Consider the following 16,929-nt stretch of genomic DNA (forward strand, 5'->3'; position numbering starts at 1 on the left):
CCTTGGTGAGCTGAAGTATTTTCTTAGAATTGAGGTAATATCTACGCCTCAAGGTATATGGCTGCTATAGAAGTAGTATGCTCATGACATGTTACAGAATGGTATGGTATGGCTGAATGCCTAGGGTAGTATGGTATGGTTGAATGCAAGCCTATGGAGACACCTCTTGATCAGAATGTCAAGCTGCAGATTGATGTTGGGAATGACATAGAGAATGTGACCATGTATCAATAGATGGTGGGTAGCTTGATATGCTTAACTATTACCCATCCTGACTTATGTTATGCAGTGGGGCTGATTAGTTAGTTCTTGCAAAAGCCTAAGGTCCTCTTTTCCTATTCCCCTCTACTTACATAATGCCTTCACCCATCTAATCTTTACAACTTGCACAGGAGGGATCCTAGCACTCTTTTACAAAAATTTAGGGGCTCTTTTACATTTCAAAATGTGGCTTTGCCTTCGCCTCGACTTTCAAGTCTGCCCTTGCACTTTTGGTCTCTTCATCTCTTATTCTTTAGTTGAGGTGCCTTTTTCTACCTTGCTTCACATTTTTTAGTTTTCTTGAATTTTCTTTTGCTTCCTTTTTCTCCGTCTTACACTCGGGGGATTAACATTACGCCCCTCCTAGCCAAGTGCGTGTCCAATGGCACTTGTGGGACTTTGTTGATCTTTTCAATTTTCTCTAGCAGTATGGGCATAGTACGTGCTTTGATAATGCCTAAAAGATTTTCAACATTTCATTCAATAAAAGAAGCTCATTTTTTCAAACATGGTTTTTATTGAAGATGAGTTCAAGGCCTTCAAAGCCCTAGTTGAATCAAAAATAGTTATTGAAGATTCAAAGACCTTCATCCATTATCCTTTTCAAGGGAATATGAACAACCAAAGAAGAATTGTGAAGAAAAGGTTGCAACAACTTCCTGAAGATTGCAAGAAGACATTTCCTATACCACAAAAAGAGATACCAGCTGAATGAATTTTATTCTTGATTTGTTAACTTTTTGGCTTATTAGGAAGAGCCCTCACATCAGACCCAATAAAACTTAAAAAATTTGTTGCCACCTACAAAAACTAATAGATGTTGAGAAAGTTGATATGAATATGGAGGAAGTATTGGCTATTGTGGAGGAAGAGGCAATGTCAAGGGAGCTTGACATTGAAAGCTTAGGAGTGGAAAATTGAAAAGAAAAGGTTATCGTCACTTATTTCAACTTTGCATTTACCGTACCCAATGTACCTTCTTGTTAACCATAATTTTCCTTCCATGAATAGTGGTTGTGATAAAGCATTTGCCTCAAATTATGAATCTAGCCTTCATGAGAATCCAAATGAATCCAATATCTCAACAATCAATTTTTTTCATCCACGAATCAATATGTTTTCTACCTTTGTCTTTTTTAGCTTCACAAGAACCTAATGGTTCTTTCCTCTCCATGTGGAGTATGGTTCCTCCACCACTATATAGTTATGAATCTTTTTATTTGTTGGAGCTTCATGTGTGTTTCTTGAAATGAAAAGGGAAACAAAGAGCAAACTCCAACATTCAACAATATGTTTTTGAGTATCTTCTAAAACAATGCAACTATAAATACAATGGAAAATTTAGGCTTTAGTATATCAATTAACTTGACAAGTTTCTTGAGTCCAAGAATCCAATCGATGCACTAAGCTACTTTTCATTACACAAACTAATATAGAAAAGAAGAAAATGTGACAATTAGAAAGAAAGGTCCAGGTAAATGTGGCATTGTTTTCAAGTTTCTAATCAATATTTTTGGGAACACGATCATTAAACACGAAAGTAAAGGGAAGAGAGAGTTGCGCCCCTTATTTAATATGATTTCAACCCTAAAGTTAGAGAGAATTAAGCAATTAATAAGGTGTACTTTCTTCTCTATTTTAATCTAGTTGAGATGTGATTAATAAATTAATCAAAATCCTTAGAGGGCCCTTTTCAATTAAAAATTCCCCTAATGAATGTTGGGGTAAAAGGCCCTTGGGCTTGCCTGTGTACAGTGACTGCCCATATTCTTTATTCATATATATATATATATGAAAGTGCAATAAGGCGACAACATTTGTTGACAGCACCTACATTGTGTGTGCTCTTCTCTCCCGCATCTCCTGCATCCCTTTCAACTGGTATCAAAGCCACTCCTTCACGAGCTCTTCTCGGCATCTACATGAGGTATGAGATCTTGTTCTCTCTCATTCATTTCAGTCCACATAGGTACAGCAGGGTGGTTTAGAGGTTGGGGCAGCCATTGATGAGCTTCCCCCTTGAAGCTTGAAGCTTCTCGCCTTGCTTGGCTTGTTGAGGCTTTGTTTGGGCCTTCATTGGCACCTATTGAGCCCCCTTGTGGCTCCCTTGAGTCCCCCCCCCCCCCACCCTTCATCAGAAACGTAATCAACCCCCTTTAGGACAGTTTGAGCCATTTTTTGGCAGGCCTTGGATAGCACGTGATCATTCTCCAGCTTCCCCACCCACTTGGCTACTCATTGGCACTTGATCTTGGTCCATTGGACCCCCCAGCACTTGGCATTTGACTTGGCATTGATTTCTGGGCTGATTTGCTTCAGCCCAGGACTGTCTATAGCAGTGCTACATTAGCATTTTAAGTTTGGGCCACATTGGCATTGACATTGGTCGCCCGGTTGGTCCCGAATGCTCCCCGAATTATATGGGAATGTATGCCTATCATGTGAGATGGTTTTGGAGCTGATCTTGCTCAGCCATTGATTTTTTTACACAGTCCACAGGCAACCCAAAACAGGGCAGCCCCCTGTCATTACATTTTATGCTCATGCCACATGGTCATTTGATGCCCGATTATGCCCGGTTGGTGCCTACATGTCTGGGAATGTATGCCTATGAGTTGGCACTTGATTTGAGCTTGGTTTGAGCATTATTTTGCTCAATTTTGGACTATTATTTTCTGCTGGAAACTTCAGGGCTGAAGCTATTTAAGCTACATTTGGGTTATGCCTATTGGTCACGGGGTGCTCCCAGCTACTCCGTATGATGTCATGATGTATTTGGACTATGCCACATGTCCTGTTTGTGCTCCGGAATGCTTTTGAGCTGAGATTAGAGCTCGATTTGGGTTTGACTATCACTTCTTTGCAGCTGGCATTTCATCTATGACATGGTTTATGCCTAGGCTACCCAGTACGGGTTATGATGTCTTGGTGAATGCTTTATGCTTTGGCTGTGGATGGCAGTTGTTTGAGCTCATCTCGACATTCATTTGAGTATTCCCTTAAGCAGTTGGACATTGACTTGGCTTTTTCCATTACGACTTGGCTTTTTCCGTTACAACCTTGGATGCTATTTGGGATTTGATGCTCTGATTATGGATCTTGGCTATTACTTGGATGCACTTACAGGTATTGAGCAGTGAACTGCTCCCTTGTTTTGGCAGTCGCATATTGAGCTATGATTGCTCGTTTGTATTTGATATGCGGGATACTTACTGATCAGTGGACTTGGATAGTGCTTGGGATTTATAGTTATGGCCATCCTGCTTCTCTGTTGTATGGCATCTATGCTATTTGGGCTACTATTGCCTATGTATGTTAGAGAGCAGTTGATCTTCATGGCCACCCGTGTATGCACATGGTCTGTTGCTATGTATTTTACATAGCCTCTTACCTGGATGCTTTTACACAGATATTTGGGCTTTTATTGGAGCTTGATTCTTGCAGGTTTATTTGCCACCTACCGTTCTTGGATGGACATGTATATCAATACATGGTATGAGACACTGCAAAGTTATGTATACTCCTATGTTTCAAGGATGCTTATGCATTTATGGCTTCGAGGCATGGTTATGATTTTATAGTTGCGAGCTACAGTGGTTGGATATGTCATGCTTTTTTCTGCTAGGCTTGTCCGTGTGGGAGCTTTTGCATCCGTGGTTGATGCCTTTGTGTTCTCCCCTTCTGGTTTGGATGAGTCCCCTTTGCAGTATGCTATGATGACTTCCAGATCTTCTAGCCATGCAGTCAGTCCTCTTGATGAGCATGTTCTCTCTTATGAGAGTTCCCATGATTCTTTGAGCTCCTTGGATGTATTAGACAGCCCTACTCATGCTATTATAGAGCAGTTTTCCTCTTCTACAGGTTTTACAGGTTCTGTTTGCTTTTATTGTGAAAAGACGGGGCATGTGAAGCGTAAATGCTTCAAGTGGATTAGAGAGCAGAAAAGATTGTGCCGCACTAGACATGAGAGCAGAGTCAGTGATACAGTAGGTGAGACCACTGTTGATAGTGGTATGATGCATGTAGTTACCCATGATAATGCAATTGAGCCTAGACTCCTGGCATTGTGTTACCCTGTAGATTACTTGCTCAATGATACAGCCTATACCTTTGATTGGATTTTAGACAGTATGGCATCTTGTCATGTTACTCTGCATAGAGCTTGGTTCTCTTCTTACAATAAGGTTGACGGATGTATTTCTTCGGGCCTTTAGCAGGATTGTCATGTTTTGGTACAGGGGATATACACTTGGCTTTGCCAAATGGGTCTTCTTTTATGCTCCATGATGTCTTGCATATACCTACGCTCAGTAGGAGCCTGATCTCTGTCAGTCAGTTGCATGGTGCAAGATATTATGTCTCTCTTGGGGATACTTCATGGAAAATCCATCGTGGTTGCTTGGTATTGGCCAAAGGTGTTAGATATGGCAGTGATTATGTAGTGCATGTCTCTCATGTGGGAGATTCTATGGTTGCAATTACGTAGATACCACATGCAGTGTTATGGCATTTTCGCCTAGGCCATGTATGATGCACTGAGATGGATGCTTTATGTGATATGGGCTTATTGCCTACTCTTCCCCATGCTACTTGCCCTCATTGTACTCATGGTCCGTGCAGAGCCTCTTTGGCTTATGGTGATCGTGTGAGGCATGCTCCTCTAGATCTAGTCCATGTTGTAGTATATGGACCTATGTCTTCCTAGTCACTTGGTGGAGCGTTGTATTTTGTGACCTTCATGGATCATGCTACCCACCGTATTTGGGCTTACCCTTTGGTACGAATTGAGAATGTTGTTACTATGCTTGACAGGTTTATGGATTCTGCTGGTAGCAAGCCTAGATGCTTACAGATGGATTATGAGAGTTATGCTATCTCTCCCAACTTACAGATCTCTTGTCAGCAATATGGCATTGATTTCTTATGCCCATGGTATTATGGGATTGCTCATGGCATGTGCCTGACTTTATAGGCAAAGATTGCTTCAATGCTTACCACAGCTAGGTTGTCTTATGGCTTTTTGATGCCAGGAGGTATATTACACGGTGGATTCCGTGAGGTTTTACGGTGGATTCCATAAACTTTGATTACCGGGGCTCATACACAAAGTGGATTCGTTGTACGAGAAGTCGATGGGGACGCCTATCCTTTTCGGGCGTTTCGTTAATTTAGTGTGTACATGGGTGATTCCATAGTGGGTGATTCCACAAAATACATATTAAATTAATAAACTTTTATGAGTTTAGAGTGCGCACTCGTGACAAATTAAGGTTAGGATTGATTTCTAACCAATTGATTTATTTATGTAGCTGAAGATTGCTAGGTATTCACTTTTGTCGGTTTAATTGTATTATTTTACTAATGATTATGAATGCTTCTGTTGATGTGTAGAGATAGCAACAGTGGCAGAGGAAAGCATTGGAGGATAGCGTGTATTTGAGTTATCATTTGTATTTTGATGGGCGCATACCTTAGGCATGGCACCTATATTTTGTCACGCCTATTTATCAAGGCGTTGGATATTTATTTATTATTTTTGTATGCGCATAGGCGCACGATTATGATATTTGTATTTGGACGTTGTATTGGGTATGCCTGACTTCTTGGGCGCCCGCCCATTAGCTTTATTTCTATTTAGCACTAAAGCACTCTCAAAAGCCAAAAGCGTGCTATTTTGTAATTTGGGCTATTATTTGAGCTAGAAGATGATTAATACATAAAATACATGCTTTGTGGAGCGCTCACACAAGGCATGGGGGGAGATTACACCCAATTGGTCTCTTGTTCATGTTGTGCATGCTTTCTACCTTGAGTTTTGTGCAAAAATTAGAGTTCTTTTGTTCTTGGGGACCTTCTGACGCTCACTACGTGCGCTTACAACATCCGATCTGTGCACCAGTGGTATCAGAGCGAAGCTGAGATCGAGAGCTTCCAATCGCTACCCATCTTGTGTGAAGGCGGAGCTCCTAGAACGATCAAGCTCTACAGTCAGTTTCATCGCGAACGGTCGATACGGGTGGATTTTTAGCGGTCAAGAACCTCTGTCTACAGCCTCCAATTGCAAAGGACCGGCCTGAGGAAGCGGAGAACCACTCCTACATCTCCCTTTCCAAGACATTTTTTTTAACAGAGACAGTAAGCCTCCATAGCTACCAAGTTTTAAAAGCTTAATCTCAAAGTTAATTAAGCTTAGTCATAAGCTTTAAAGAAGCTTATTAAAGCTTCAAGCTACGAATTCAACGACTGTGGTATCGCGGCATGCTGCGTCAGCAATCGGCAGAAAAAAACGGGCCCCCTCCCTCAAAAATTCGTCGACTATCATCTACAAGCTTAGTTACATAAGCTATAAGTCACTAATCTTCAAAGTCTATCAAGTCCTGCAAGTTTTATTACTCTGAAAGTTCACCAAGTCCACAGAGATCAAAACTGACTTACCTCAATAACTCCTATAAGGACTGTTCCTGCGCAGAAGCACAGAACTACAAAATTGTTCCCTAGAAGACTCTGTTCACATATGCAGAACTTGCTAAACCAGTTTTAGCACACGCAGAAGGTCATACGCAGTTTTTTCGAAGACAACAAATCCCACAACCGCAAAAGTCGAAGACCGTAAAAGCCAAACAAAAATCTATAAGCCTTGTATTCCCGACTTTGAGCTACGCTTATCCCGCTAATTGGATTTTTAGAGAGTGAGGTCTTTTGGATTTTTACAGTATGACGAAACAAAATATGGATGATTTAATGGCTGAAGGCGGTCTTCCTGAACCTACGATGGAACAAAAATTGGATTTAATTATGATGCAGCTTGATGAAGAACGAAGAGCCCGACAAGCTTTGCAAGTTCAATTGGCCAATTTGCAACGATCTACTACCGACAAAGATGGACCACAACCCGAAGATCTTATCCGAGGTACCATCGATGCAGTGCTCGAAGCTCAATCCATCCGCAAAGAAACAAAGATAAGTAAAAGAAATTTCAAATTTCGTACTTACAATGGAACTCGAGATGGAAAGACTGTCCTTGCATTTATCAGTCAGTTTGATGATTACTTTCATGAAGAGACATACGCTGAAAAAGACAAAATTAAATGTGTCACTAATCATTTAGTCGATCGAGCCTCTCTTTGGTGGACCGTGGTTCGTAAGAGCATTGATTGTCCCACTACCTGGGAGAGTTTCAAAAAGAAGTTTTTGCAGAATTTTCTTCCTCCACAATTTCATGAAAATCCATAAAGCAATGGGATCTTCTTCAGCAAAGAGATCGTGAGCCTATTTTCCAGTACACCGAATGTTTTTGGAATGCCCTACTATCACTCAGAATGCTTGAAGACGTACCTGAAGCGACACAAGCGCAAGTTTATGTCTGGATTACTTGGACATTACTACGCTAAAGTCAATATGTTCAAGCATACAACCCTTGAAGATGCAATTTCTTTGGCTCATGACACTGAAGGCAAGATTCAAGGAAGAGATAAGCGTCCACAACAATTTCAAGCAAATGGTAACTATGGTTCCAAGCAATTCAATTCAAATTTTAGAAGATTCAATCAAAGTCGTTTTCCTTCATCATCTTTCCGTAAGTCTTGGACAAAACCACCTGCTTTACCATCAAATACCAATCAAAACCCTAAGCCATCCTCACAACCACATCCTAATATTCCTAGACTTCCTGCCATTGCAAACAATGTATCTAAAGCCAAACCTATAGTATGTTACAAATGCCATCAACCTGGACATCTAGCAGCCAATTGCCAATCGAAGAAGCCACCTGTCCATATCAATTATCTTGGAGCAATGGAAGAAGAAGAACGTGAGGAAATGCCTGATTTTACGAAAGATGAGGACGACATTGCTACTCCTTCGGATACTTTACCAGGTATGTCAAATCCACATTCTTTGTTGACAATGAAATGTTTAGTGCATGGAAAAGAAAAGATTATTTTGCATGATAATGGTAGTACACATGATTTTATTTCTGCAAAGTTAATGAAAGAATTGAAATTACAAACTGTCTCTATGCGTTATCGCATTAAAGCAGCATTCTTAGGCACAAGATATAATGGAACACAAGAGGTGCATGACTTAGAAATTAAAATTGGTGAATACACTGAACGAAGGAATTTCCTAGTTGTACCTTTGCAATCTAGTGATATTATCCTAGGTATGCCTTGGCGTCATCAGCATAATCGTGACATAGATTATTCCACACATTCAATTAAAATTTATTTTCAAGAAAAACAAATTGCATTGCATGGTATGCACACATCTAATAATTTTCCACTGCTTACTCATACTCAAGCTAAACGTGCATTACGTAAAAGTAGTAAATCTTATTTAATTTGGGTGAATGAACTTCAAGCTAAAGAAAAACATATGCATCCTAGGCATAAACAATTCCTTGCACAATTTAAAGATTGTTTTGCTGAAGATTTACCACCTGGACTACCTCCTTCACGTCCTGAAGATCACAAAACAGATTTAATTCCTGGTACACAACCACCATATAAAGCACCATATAGGCATAATCAGATTGAACAAAAAGAAATTCAAAATCAAGTAGAGGAATTATTAAACAGAGGATTAATTAGACCTAGTAGTTCTCCATTTGGCGCACCTGTTTTATTGGTAAAGAAGAATAATAATACTTATCGCATGTGCATAGATTACCGTGCCCTAAATAAGATTACTGTAAAGAATAGATATCCAATTCCTAGGATAGATGATCTTATGGATAAACTACAAGGTTCTGCCATATTCAGTAAGATAGATCTTAAATCTAGTTATCATCAAGTGAGATTAGATAAATCTGATATATTCAAAACTGCATTTAGAACAAAATTTGGACATTATGAATTTTTAGTGATGCCTTTTGGATTAACTAATGCACCTGCTACATTTAGTCGAATGATGAATCACATATTTTTGAAATATCAGCATTCTGTTATAGTATTCTTTGATGATATATTGGTATTCAGTAAAAATGAGAAAGAGAATTATGAACATCTGTCTTTAGTTTTCAAGTTGTTGAAAGATAATCAATTGTATGCCAATCCAGAAAACAATGAATTCTTTCAAACAGAAATTGAATATCTAGGTCATATTGTATCATCAGAAGGTATTAAGGTTGACCCTAAGAAGATAGAAGCAATATTAAACTGGCACATACCCGAAAATGTGCATGAGTTACGTTCTTTTCTAGGTCTTGCTAGTTTTTACAGGAAGTTTGTGTGAAATTTTTCATTACTTGCCTTGCCTTTGACTAAACTTTTAAAGAAAGGTATTATTTATCATTGGTCTGAAAATCAACAAAAATCTTTTGATTTATTGAAACATGCATTAACCCATGCTCCTGTATTACAACTACCTGATTTCAATAGACCATTCTTTTTAGTAGTTACTGATGCTAGTGGATCTGGAATAGGAGCTATACTTATACAAGATAATCATCCCATAGCCTACTCTAGCTGTAAACTGAAATCATCTGAACTTAAATATTCCACTTATGATAAAGAATTGTTAACTGTTGTACAAGCCTTACGTCAATGAAAACATTACTTAATGGGTTCTGAGTTTATGATTAAGACTGACCAACAAAGTATTAGACATCTCCTTAGTCAACCACAAATCACTAACCGACATATCAAATGGGCAGCTTTCATTCAGAGTTTTCATCCCCTTATCCAATATCAACCAGGAAAAGAAAATGTAGTAGCCGATGCTTTAAGTAGAAGACCGACCATTCATAATATTTCTGTCATATCATTTGATTCCCTTATCCCTATGAAAGATACTTATCATCACCACGTTACTTTTCAAGCGGATTGGAATAAATTAGTTGGAAATAACTGGATTCCTATTGATTCACTGACTTACAATGATGGATTCATGTTTTATGAAAAGAGATTATGTGTTATAGTTCCATTTAGATATTTTGTTTTGAATGAGATTCATTGTCCTCCATATCAAGGTCATAGAGGTATTATATCTACTTTGCGTACATTGACTTAAATGCTAGAGACTTAAATGCTTTCCCCACTCTCTTAGCTCCACATTGAGCTAATAGCAATTGAGGACAATTGCTATCCCACCCAGGGGGTATGATGCCAGGAGGCATATTACACGGTGGATTCCGTGCCATGATGGATTCCGTGAGGTTTTACGGTGGATTCCGTAAACTTTGATTACCGGGGCTCATACACAAAGTGGATTCTTTGTGCGAGAAGTCGATGGGGACGCCTATCCTTTTTGGGCGTTTCGTTAATTTAGTGTGTACATGGGTGATTCCATAGTTGGTGATTCTACAAAATACATATTAAATTAATAAACATTTATGAGTTTAGAGTGCGCACTCATGATAAATTAAGGTTAGGATTGATTTCTAACCAATTGATTTATTTATGTAGCTGAAGACTGCTAGGTATTCACTTTTGTCGGTTTAATTGTATTATTTTACTAACGATTATAAATGCTTCAGTTGATGTGTAGAGATAGCAGCAGTGGGCGGAGGAAAGTGTTGGAGGATAGCGTGTATTCGAGTTATCACCTATATTTTGATGGCGCATACCTTAGGCATGGCGCCTATATTTTGTCACGCCTATTTATCAAGGCATTGGATATTTTTTAATTATTTTTGTATGCGCATAGGCGCACGATTATGATATTTGTATTTGGACATTGTATTGGGTATGCCTGACTTCTTGGGCGCCCGCCCATTAGCTTTATTTCTATTTAGCACTAAAGAAAACTCAAAAGCCAAAAGCGTGCTATTTTGTAATTTGGGCTATTATTTGAGCTAGAAGATGATTAATACATAAAATACATGCTTTGTGGAGCGCTCACACAAGGCATGGGGGGAGATTGCACCCAATTGTCTCTTATTCATGTCGTGCATGCTTTCTACCTTGAGTTTTGTGCAAAAAGTAGAGTTCTTTCGTTCTTGGGAACCTTCTGACGCTCACTACGCGTGCTTACGGCATCCGATCTGTACACCACTTTTAGGCTGAGGCCCTTATGACGGCAATCTACTTGGTTAATTGGATGTCGTGTTTGTCTTTGGATGTTATTACTATGCATGAGGCATGGAGTGGCATGAGACCCTCCTATGATCACTTGAGGATGTTTGGCTGCTAGGCATCTATCAGTATGCCACATGAGCCTATGTCACGCAGATGCATACTCCTTGGTTATGGAGATGGTGACTTTACGGCTTACAAGTTTTGGGATTTAGATGCCCAGCAGGTTCTACGCAGCCATCATGCTGTCTTTTAGACGTAGACACCTCTTAGGCCTCTTGATGCACGTTCAGTGCGCTTTACCGTTGATTCTACAGTCGTATGTCAGTCTTCCGCTTTGCTGAGGCTACATACTGTCTTGAGACAAGTTTGACTTGTGTCTGGGATGTTGGCCCTCTTTTGATGATTGACCTTGGAGAGTCTGTATGCTCTCCGCTGTCTTTTATGCGTTGCATTGATGCTATGTGCCACTCTGATGCTTTACAGCCGTGCACTTATGAGTTATGTTGCTTACTTCATGGGAAGCAGTCATGGATTGCTCTATTGTCTAGAGCTATGGGATTTCTTATCTCTTGGATGTCATGGACGCAAGGATGCTTGACTCTTCTTGTGAGGAGATTCCCGCCACTTATTGCACAGCTCGCTTTCCGATAGGGCGTTGGGTGATTCCTCACCCTGTCTCTTTTCTTTTGTTTTGTTTTTCCACTCCCTGGCCCATTGGCCTTTTAGTGGGAGGCTGTTGGGGTAAAAGGCCCTTGGGCCTACCCATGTACAATGACCGCCCATATTCTTTATTCATATATATATGAAAGTGCAATAAGGGTGTCATAACATTTGTTGACAGCACCTACATTGTGTGTGCTCTTCTCTCCCACGTCTCCTGCATCCCTTTCAATGAAAAGACTAGATCCTCATAAGATGTGAATGAAGCAAGAGAAGGGGAAAGAAATATCTTAGTTATGTATTTGGCAGGAATCCCATTTGTGGACTATGATGGGTGAGTGGATCTAGAAGGGGTGGAAGAAACATGGCTAATCTTGGCTTTTATATGCATGGATGAGGCCTCAAGAAGGAGTGATCTTTTGGAATGTGAGACATATGGGATTTGACAAGAGGAATGATTTCTACTTTCATTTCATTAGGAAGTAAAGATCAAATGTGATTATGCCTAAGAAATCAAAATGGATGCTTCAATTGCTAGATATTTTTGTGCTCAAGGATCTAATTGTGCTTGAAGCAAAGGTGAGTTTTTTGTTATAAAGTATTTGAATTCTTATTTAGAATGGACTAATTATTTGAGTTTGGTCTTAGTTATCAATATTTGAGTTGGGAATGAGCTATTGAGAGTGTGGTTTATTTATGTTCCTCTTCTACACATGGCAAAATGTGATTGTTATTGAAAGGAAAAGTATATGTTGAGAACACTTTTGGGAGAAGACAAGTTACACGAGCCGAGTAATAAGGTTTGGATGAGAGACACAATTGGGATTATGTGGTCCTTGAGCACCAATTATAGGACTTGGTCTTAATCATGAGTGATGGAGCATTAGCTCAATACACTCGGCATAATAATCATCAAGGAGATACTCAGAGAGGTGCCTAGTTAGATAAAATGTATGCAATCAACCATTACCTTAATACACTTGGCATAATAATCATCAAGGAGGAGATACTTAGAGATGTGCCCAATTAGATGACATGAATGCAATGGAGGATAGCAATGGATTTCTTCTAGGTTTAAATACATGTTTATCATGGAGGTGATGGCCCCAAGAAATCAATATTAATGCATCAAGTGCTAGGAATTTTTGTACTTGAGGATATAGGGATTTCTTGAGAATTGTGCTTGAGGCAAGGTGGCACCATTTTTGGTTAAAGATTATTTGAAACCTTATTTAGAATGAAATAATGTTTGGAGTTTTGTATTTATTATGAAGATTTGAGTTGAAAATAAGCTCATGATTGTTTGATCTATTTGTGCTCCTCTTCTACACATGTCAAATTGTGGTTATCATTGAAAGGAAAAGTAGGTGTTGAGAACTTATTTGCTAGTTGGTGCTTGGAACATAACACTTTCAAGAGAAGATAGGTCACATGGATCGAGTAATTGGATTTGGGTAGAAGAGATATAATTGGAATCTTTGCACCAATTACAAGAATTTGTCCTAATCATGTGAATAAGGGAGCTTTACCTCAATGCATGGTAGCCATGGAGACATCTACAATGGTGCCCAATCATACACAACATATTTGAATGGAGGACTTCTAAGTTGATTATATGTTTATCATGGATATGATGACCTCATGTACCCTATTCTTTATGCACTAAGAGGTGTGATGTATAATGTGTTGCATCATGACCCACCCCCTTTTAAAATGACTGTATCCTCTTAGATGGATAAAATATTTATGACTTAAGTTTCTATAGTTTGGGAAGAAGCTTGATCATGACCTTCTAATGTTGCAAACTAGTGAATTGGATGCATTAAGGTGACATGGGAACATTGAGCTCATATTGAGGAACAATCCTAGGAGAAGTTCTAGATGTAGAAGTGCTATTTTCTCTACTATTAGTATTTTCCTAATGATAACTTGCGTAAGCTGCTCTAAGACATTGGAGTAACTTCAAGTTCAACAAAGATTACAAATTCAAAGTGCTAAGGTTCAACTAAAAGCCACTTGGAAAACCCCTGAGGATGCTCCTAGATCTTGGGTGGAAAACTGTGAGAGTGCACAACAAAGAGGAAACATGAACATGGATAGAGAAGGAGAGTAGAAGAGAAAGCAAAAAGAGAAGAATTATCTACACCGAACAAAGAAGAAGGTTGAATACAATGAGGACTGATCAATCCCTACATGCAACCCAAGGCATTAGTGAGGGCACCGAATCAAGCTAAATAATGATGACAACACCTTCAACATTGACAAAGGCAATGATGGTGATGAAGATGAAAAGAGTGCAACCTTCTATCCATGACAAAGATGGAGAAGGTTGCAGCCACCTAATGGAGCACCTGTAAGAAAGGAAGTGAATATTTGCCCCAACCAAGCTGATCAGCTATATACAACTAAACTATAGCCAAACTAGCTAGCCAACTGCTAAAATCTCCAAAAAAATTGGCCGATTGCATTTAATTTAGTCAGAAGTAATAAAATAATAGAAAGAAGCTGAGGTGGCCACTCTTGGAAAATCGCAACATGCTGGGGGAAAAAGTTGAATGGCAAACACAAGAAAAGCACACTAAACTCGAAGAAAACATAATCAGAGCTCCAAATATCCCTATCAAACTTTGACTAGGGCTCACAACCAAGAGGTGACAAATTGACAAAAATAAGGTAGCCTAACAGAAACTACATGAGTAACTCATTGACTTCTAGATTCCTTCCTCACATCTCAAAGGAGGGGAATGGGTGGGTACTAATTGGTGGAGCAAGTTACTATGCAAGGGTCTAAATATTAAAATTAAAGACTCTAATGCCACTTAGTTAATGGTTGGCAATGTGTGGAGAAAAGAGTTGGACTCCTATAAATGGGTAGGGCCAACTAATAAGAGGGCAATTCATATTTGTTGCAAGACCTTTGGTTTTGTGCGAATGTGGAGTGATGTTTGGGAAAGTAACATAGCTACACTGATTATTTAGCCTTACAAACTAATTAGGAGTCAAGGTGGCTCCATGAAGCCTCGCAAAGGAAAAGAGAATATCGACCTACAACCATAGCAATAAAATTGAAGCATCCTCCTATGTTTATTGAAAGCTAAGCTAGTAAAAGAGTTTCGTTCTATAAGAAGAGCAGTGACTTTGAGAAGCCTAGCATGCAACAATTTGCAATGGAAAAAAACTCTCAAAAAAAGAAGTTCCCTTTCAAGGATAGTGACGTGTAAATATAGATTTGAGAGAACTTGGAGTGCTACTTTCACAAATAGACTCAATGTGGTGCTTTGGAGAGTGCCTATTAAAGATTATCTTTTCAAGAAGCTTAAGATTCCTCCTTGTTGTTTACTATACAAGCAAAGAGAAGAGAAAACCAAACATCTTGCACAAAGGTCAACACAAATTTGATTTTGTAAAGTGATGGTAGTGGATTGAATGATCATTCACTAGAGGTTTTGAACATGATCAAAGCTATTATCATTTATCATGTATGGTGTTATGTGAACATTTTATTGTTCAAGAGATGCTCAATAAACCACTCCCTAGTAGGTTCCCTAGAGAGGAATGCAAGAAGGAGATTTTATTTGCTCTAAAAGGTTTCTTCTTTTAATTTTCGCATAAGCCTATTATGGTATAGATAGCACTCAAAGTTCCAAGAAAGTCGATAGTGTTTTGTAGGATTTTGGGTTTCCCAAGCTCATTTTTACCAATGTACATATTTCATTAGTATGCCCTATACATCTAAATTAACTAATGATGGTAAAAGGTAATATTTTTAGTGTTCTTGGAGAAATATTAGGGCTCAAAACCTATGTATGGTAACATCACAAATAATCTATCTAAGTTTAATATTGGGAATGTTTTGCATTAGATAAAGACTTTAATAGGAATCTATCTAATGAGTTTTATTACGAGTATACAAATTTTTCATTGGATTTCCCTAAGATGTGAACAACATTCTAGTTTAGACCTTATTTGTCAAAGTTATTATTTGTTCTAAACTCATTACAAACATAATTACCATTAAAACATATATATCAAACATATGAATCGTACATGGATTAATATGAACAAAGGCATATGACAAAGGTATGTTGATCGCATTTATGCTAGGAAAATATGTTAAAGGACTTTTCCTTGCATGAAGTTGTCATGAAAGTTAAAAGAACACATTTGTGACAATACATCTATCCTTCATAGTATTTTATTGGGCCTTGGATAGATCTTTCACCCTATCTTGCACTATCTTTTAGAATTTTTCTTTCTTATAAAGATCTATAAAGAAAATAGCTATATATTAGGTATTTAATGGAAAACATTTTCAAGGAGGGCAGGTGTGCACATAATATTGAGAATATCAAAAGGTGACTACTCTAAAAGAGAACTAGAAGCCACCATTACCTAGCACTAAATATAGCGATTCTTTGAGCAATAGAGGTTTGATAAGGATGATACTTGTACATTTTATCATCTTTTACAAAAAACATGAAGAAATGGAGCACTCTGACTATTGAAATGGCCTATGCTACACGCACACATAGTTATATTAACATCCTTTTCAAAAAGCATATAGGACAAAGAGAAACATCAAGGTTTTAGTTACAACCCACTTTGATGTGTCATTGGCGTAAAGAAACCCCCACCCAAGTTACCATCAAACAAAAAGAAAACCAAGTCCTAAAGCTATAAGAGTTTACTAAACACATCATCATCCAAAATATCTTAGTGCTTATGCTTTCTGAACTCCTTGATGATGACTTTAGCCCTCGATAAACTACCAACTTGGCCCCCTTACTAATTGCTTTCTTCTTAGTAATTTCATTTGATCATGTGAAGTTCATCTATATTCTGCACTTTGGTTCCCTAAAATCTATCTTATTGACCCCTTTCTTTAATTTCACTTATGTTTTGGCACCTTAATAGGCTTCACGTGTAAGACTCACAAATATGAAAGTACATGCACTTGTTGCACGTGTTTCTAGCATGTGTTATTGAGGTTTGC

This window comes from Lygodium microphyllum, chromosome 16 (assembly GCF_053477565.2).
Source record: "Lygodium microphyllum isolate KBCC chromosome 16, Lygodium_microphyllum_v1.1.10, whole genome shotgun sequence".
Lineage (NCBI taxonomy): Eukaryota > Viridiplantae > Streptophyta > Polypodiopsida > Schizaeales > Lygodiaceae > Lygodium > Lygodium microphyllum.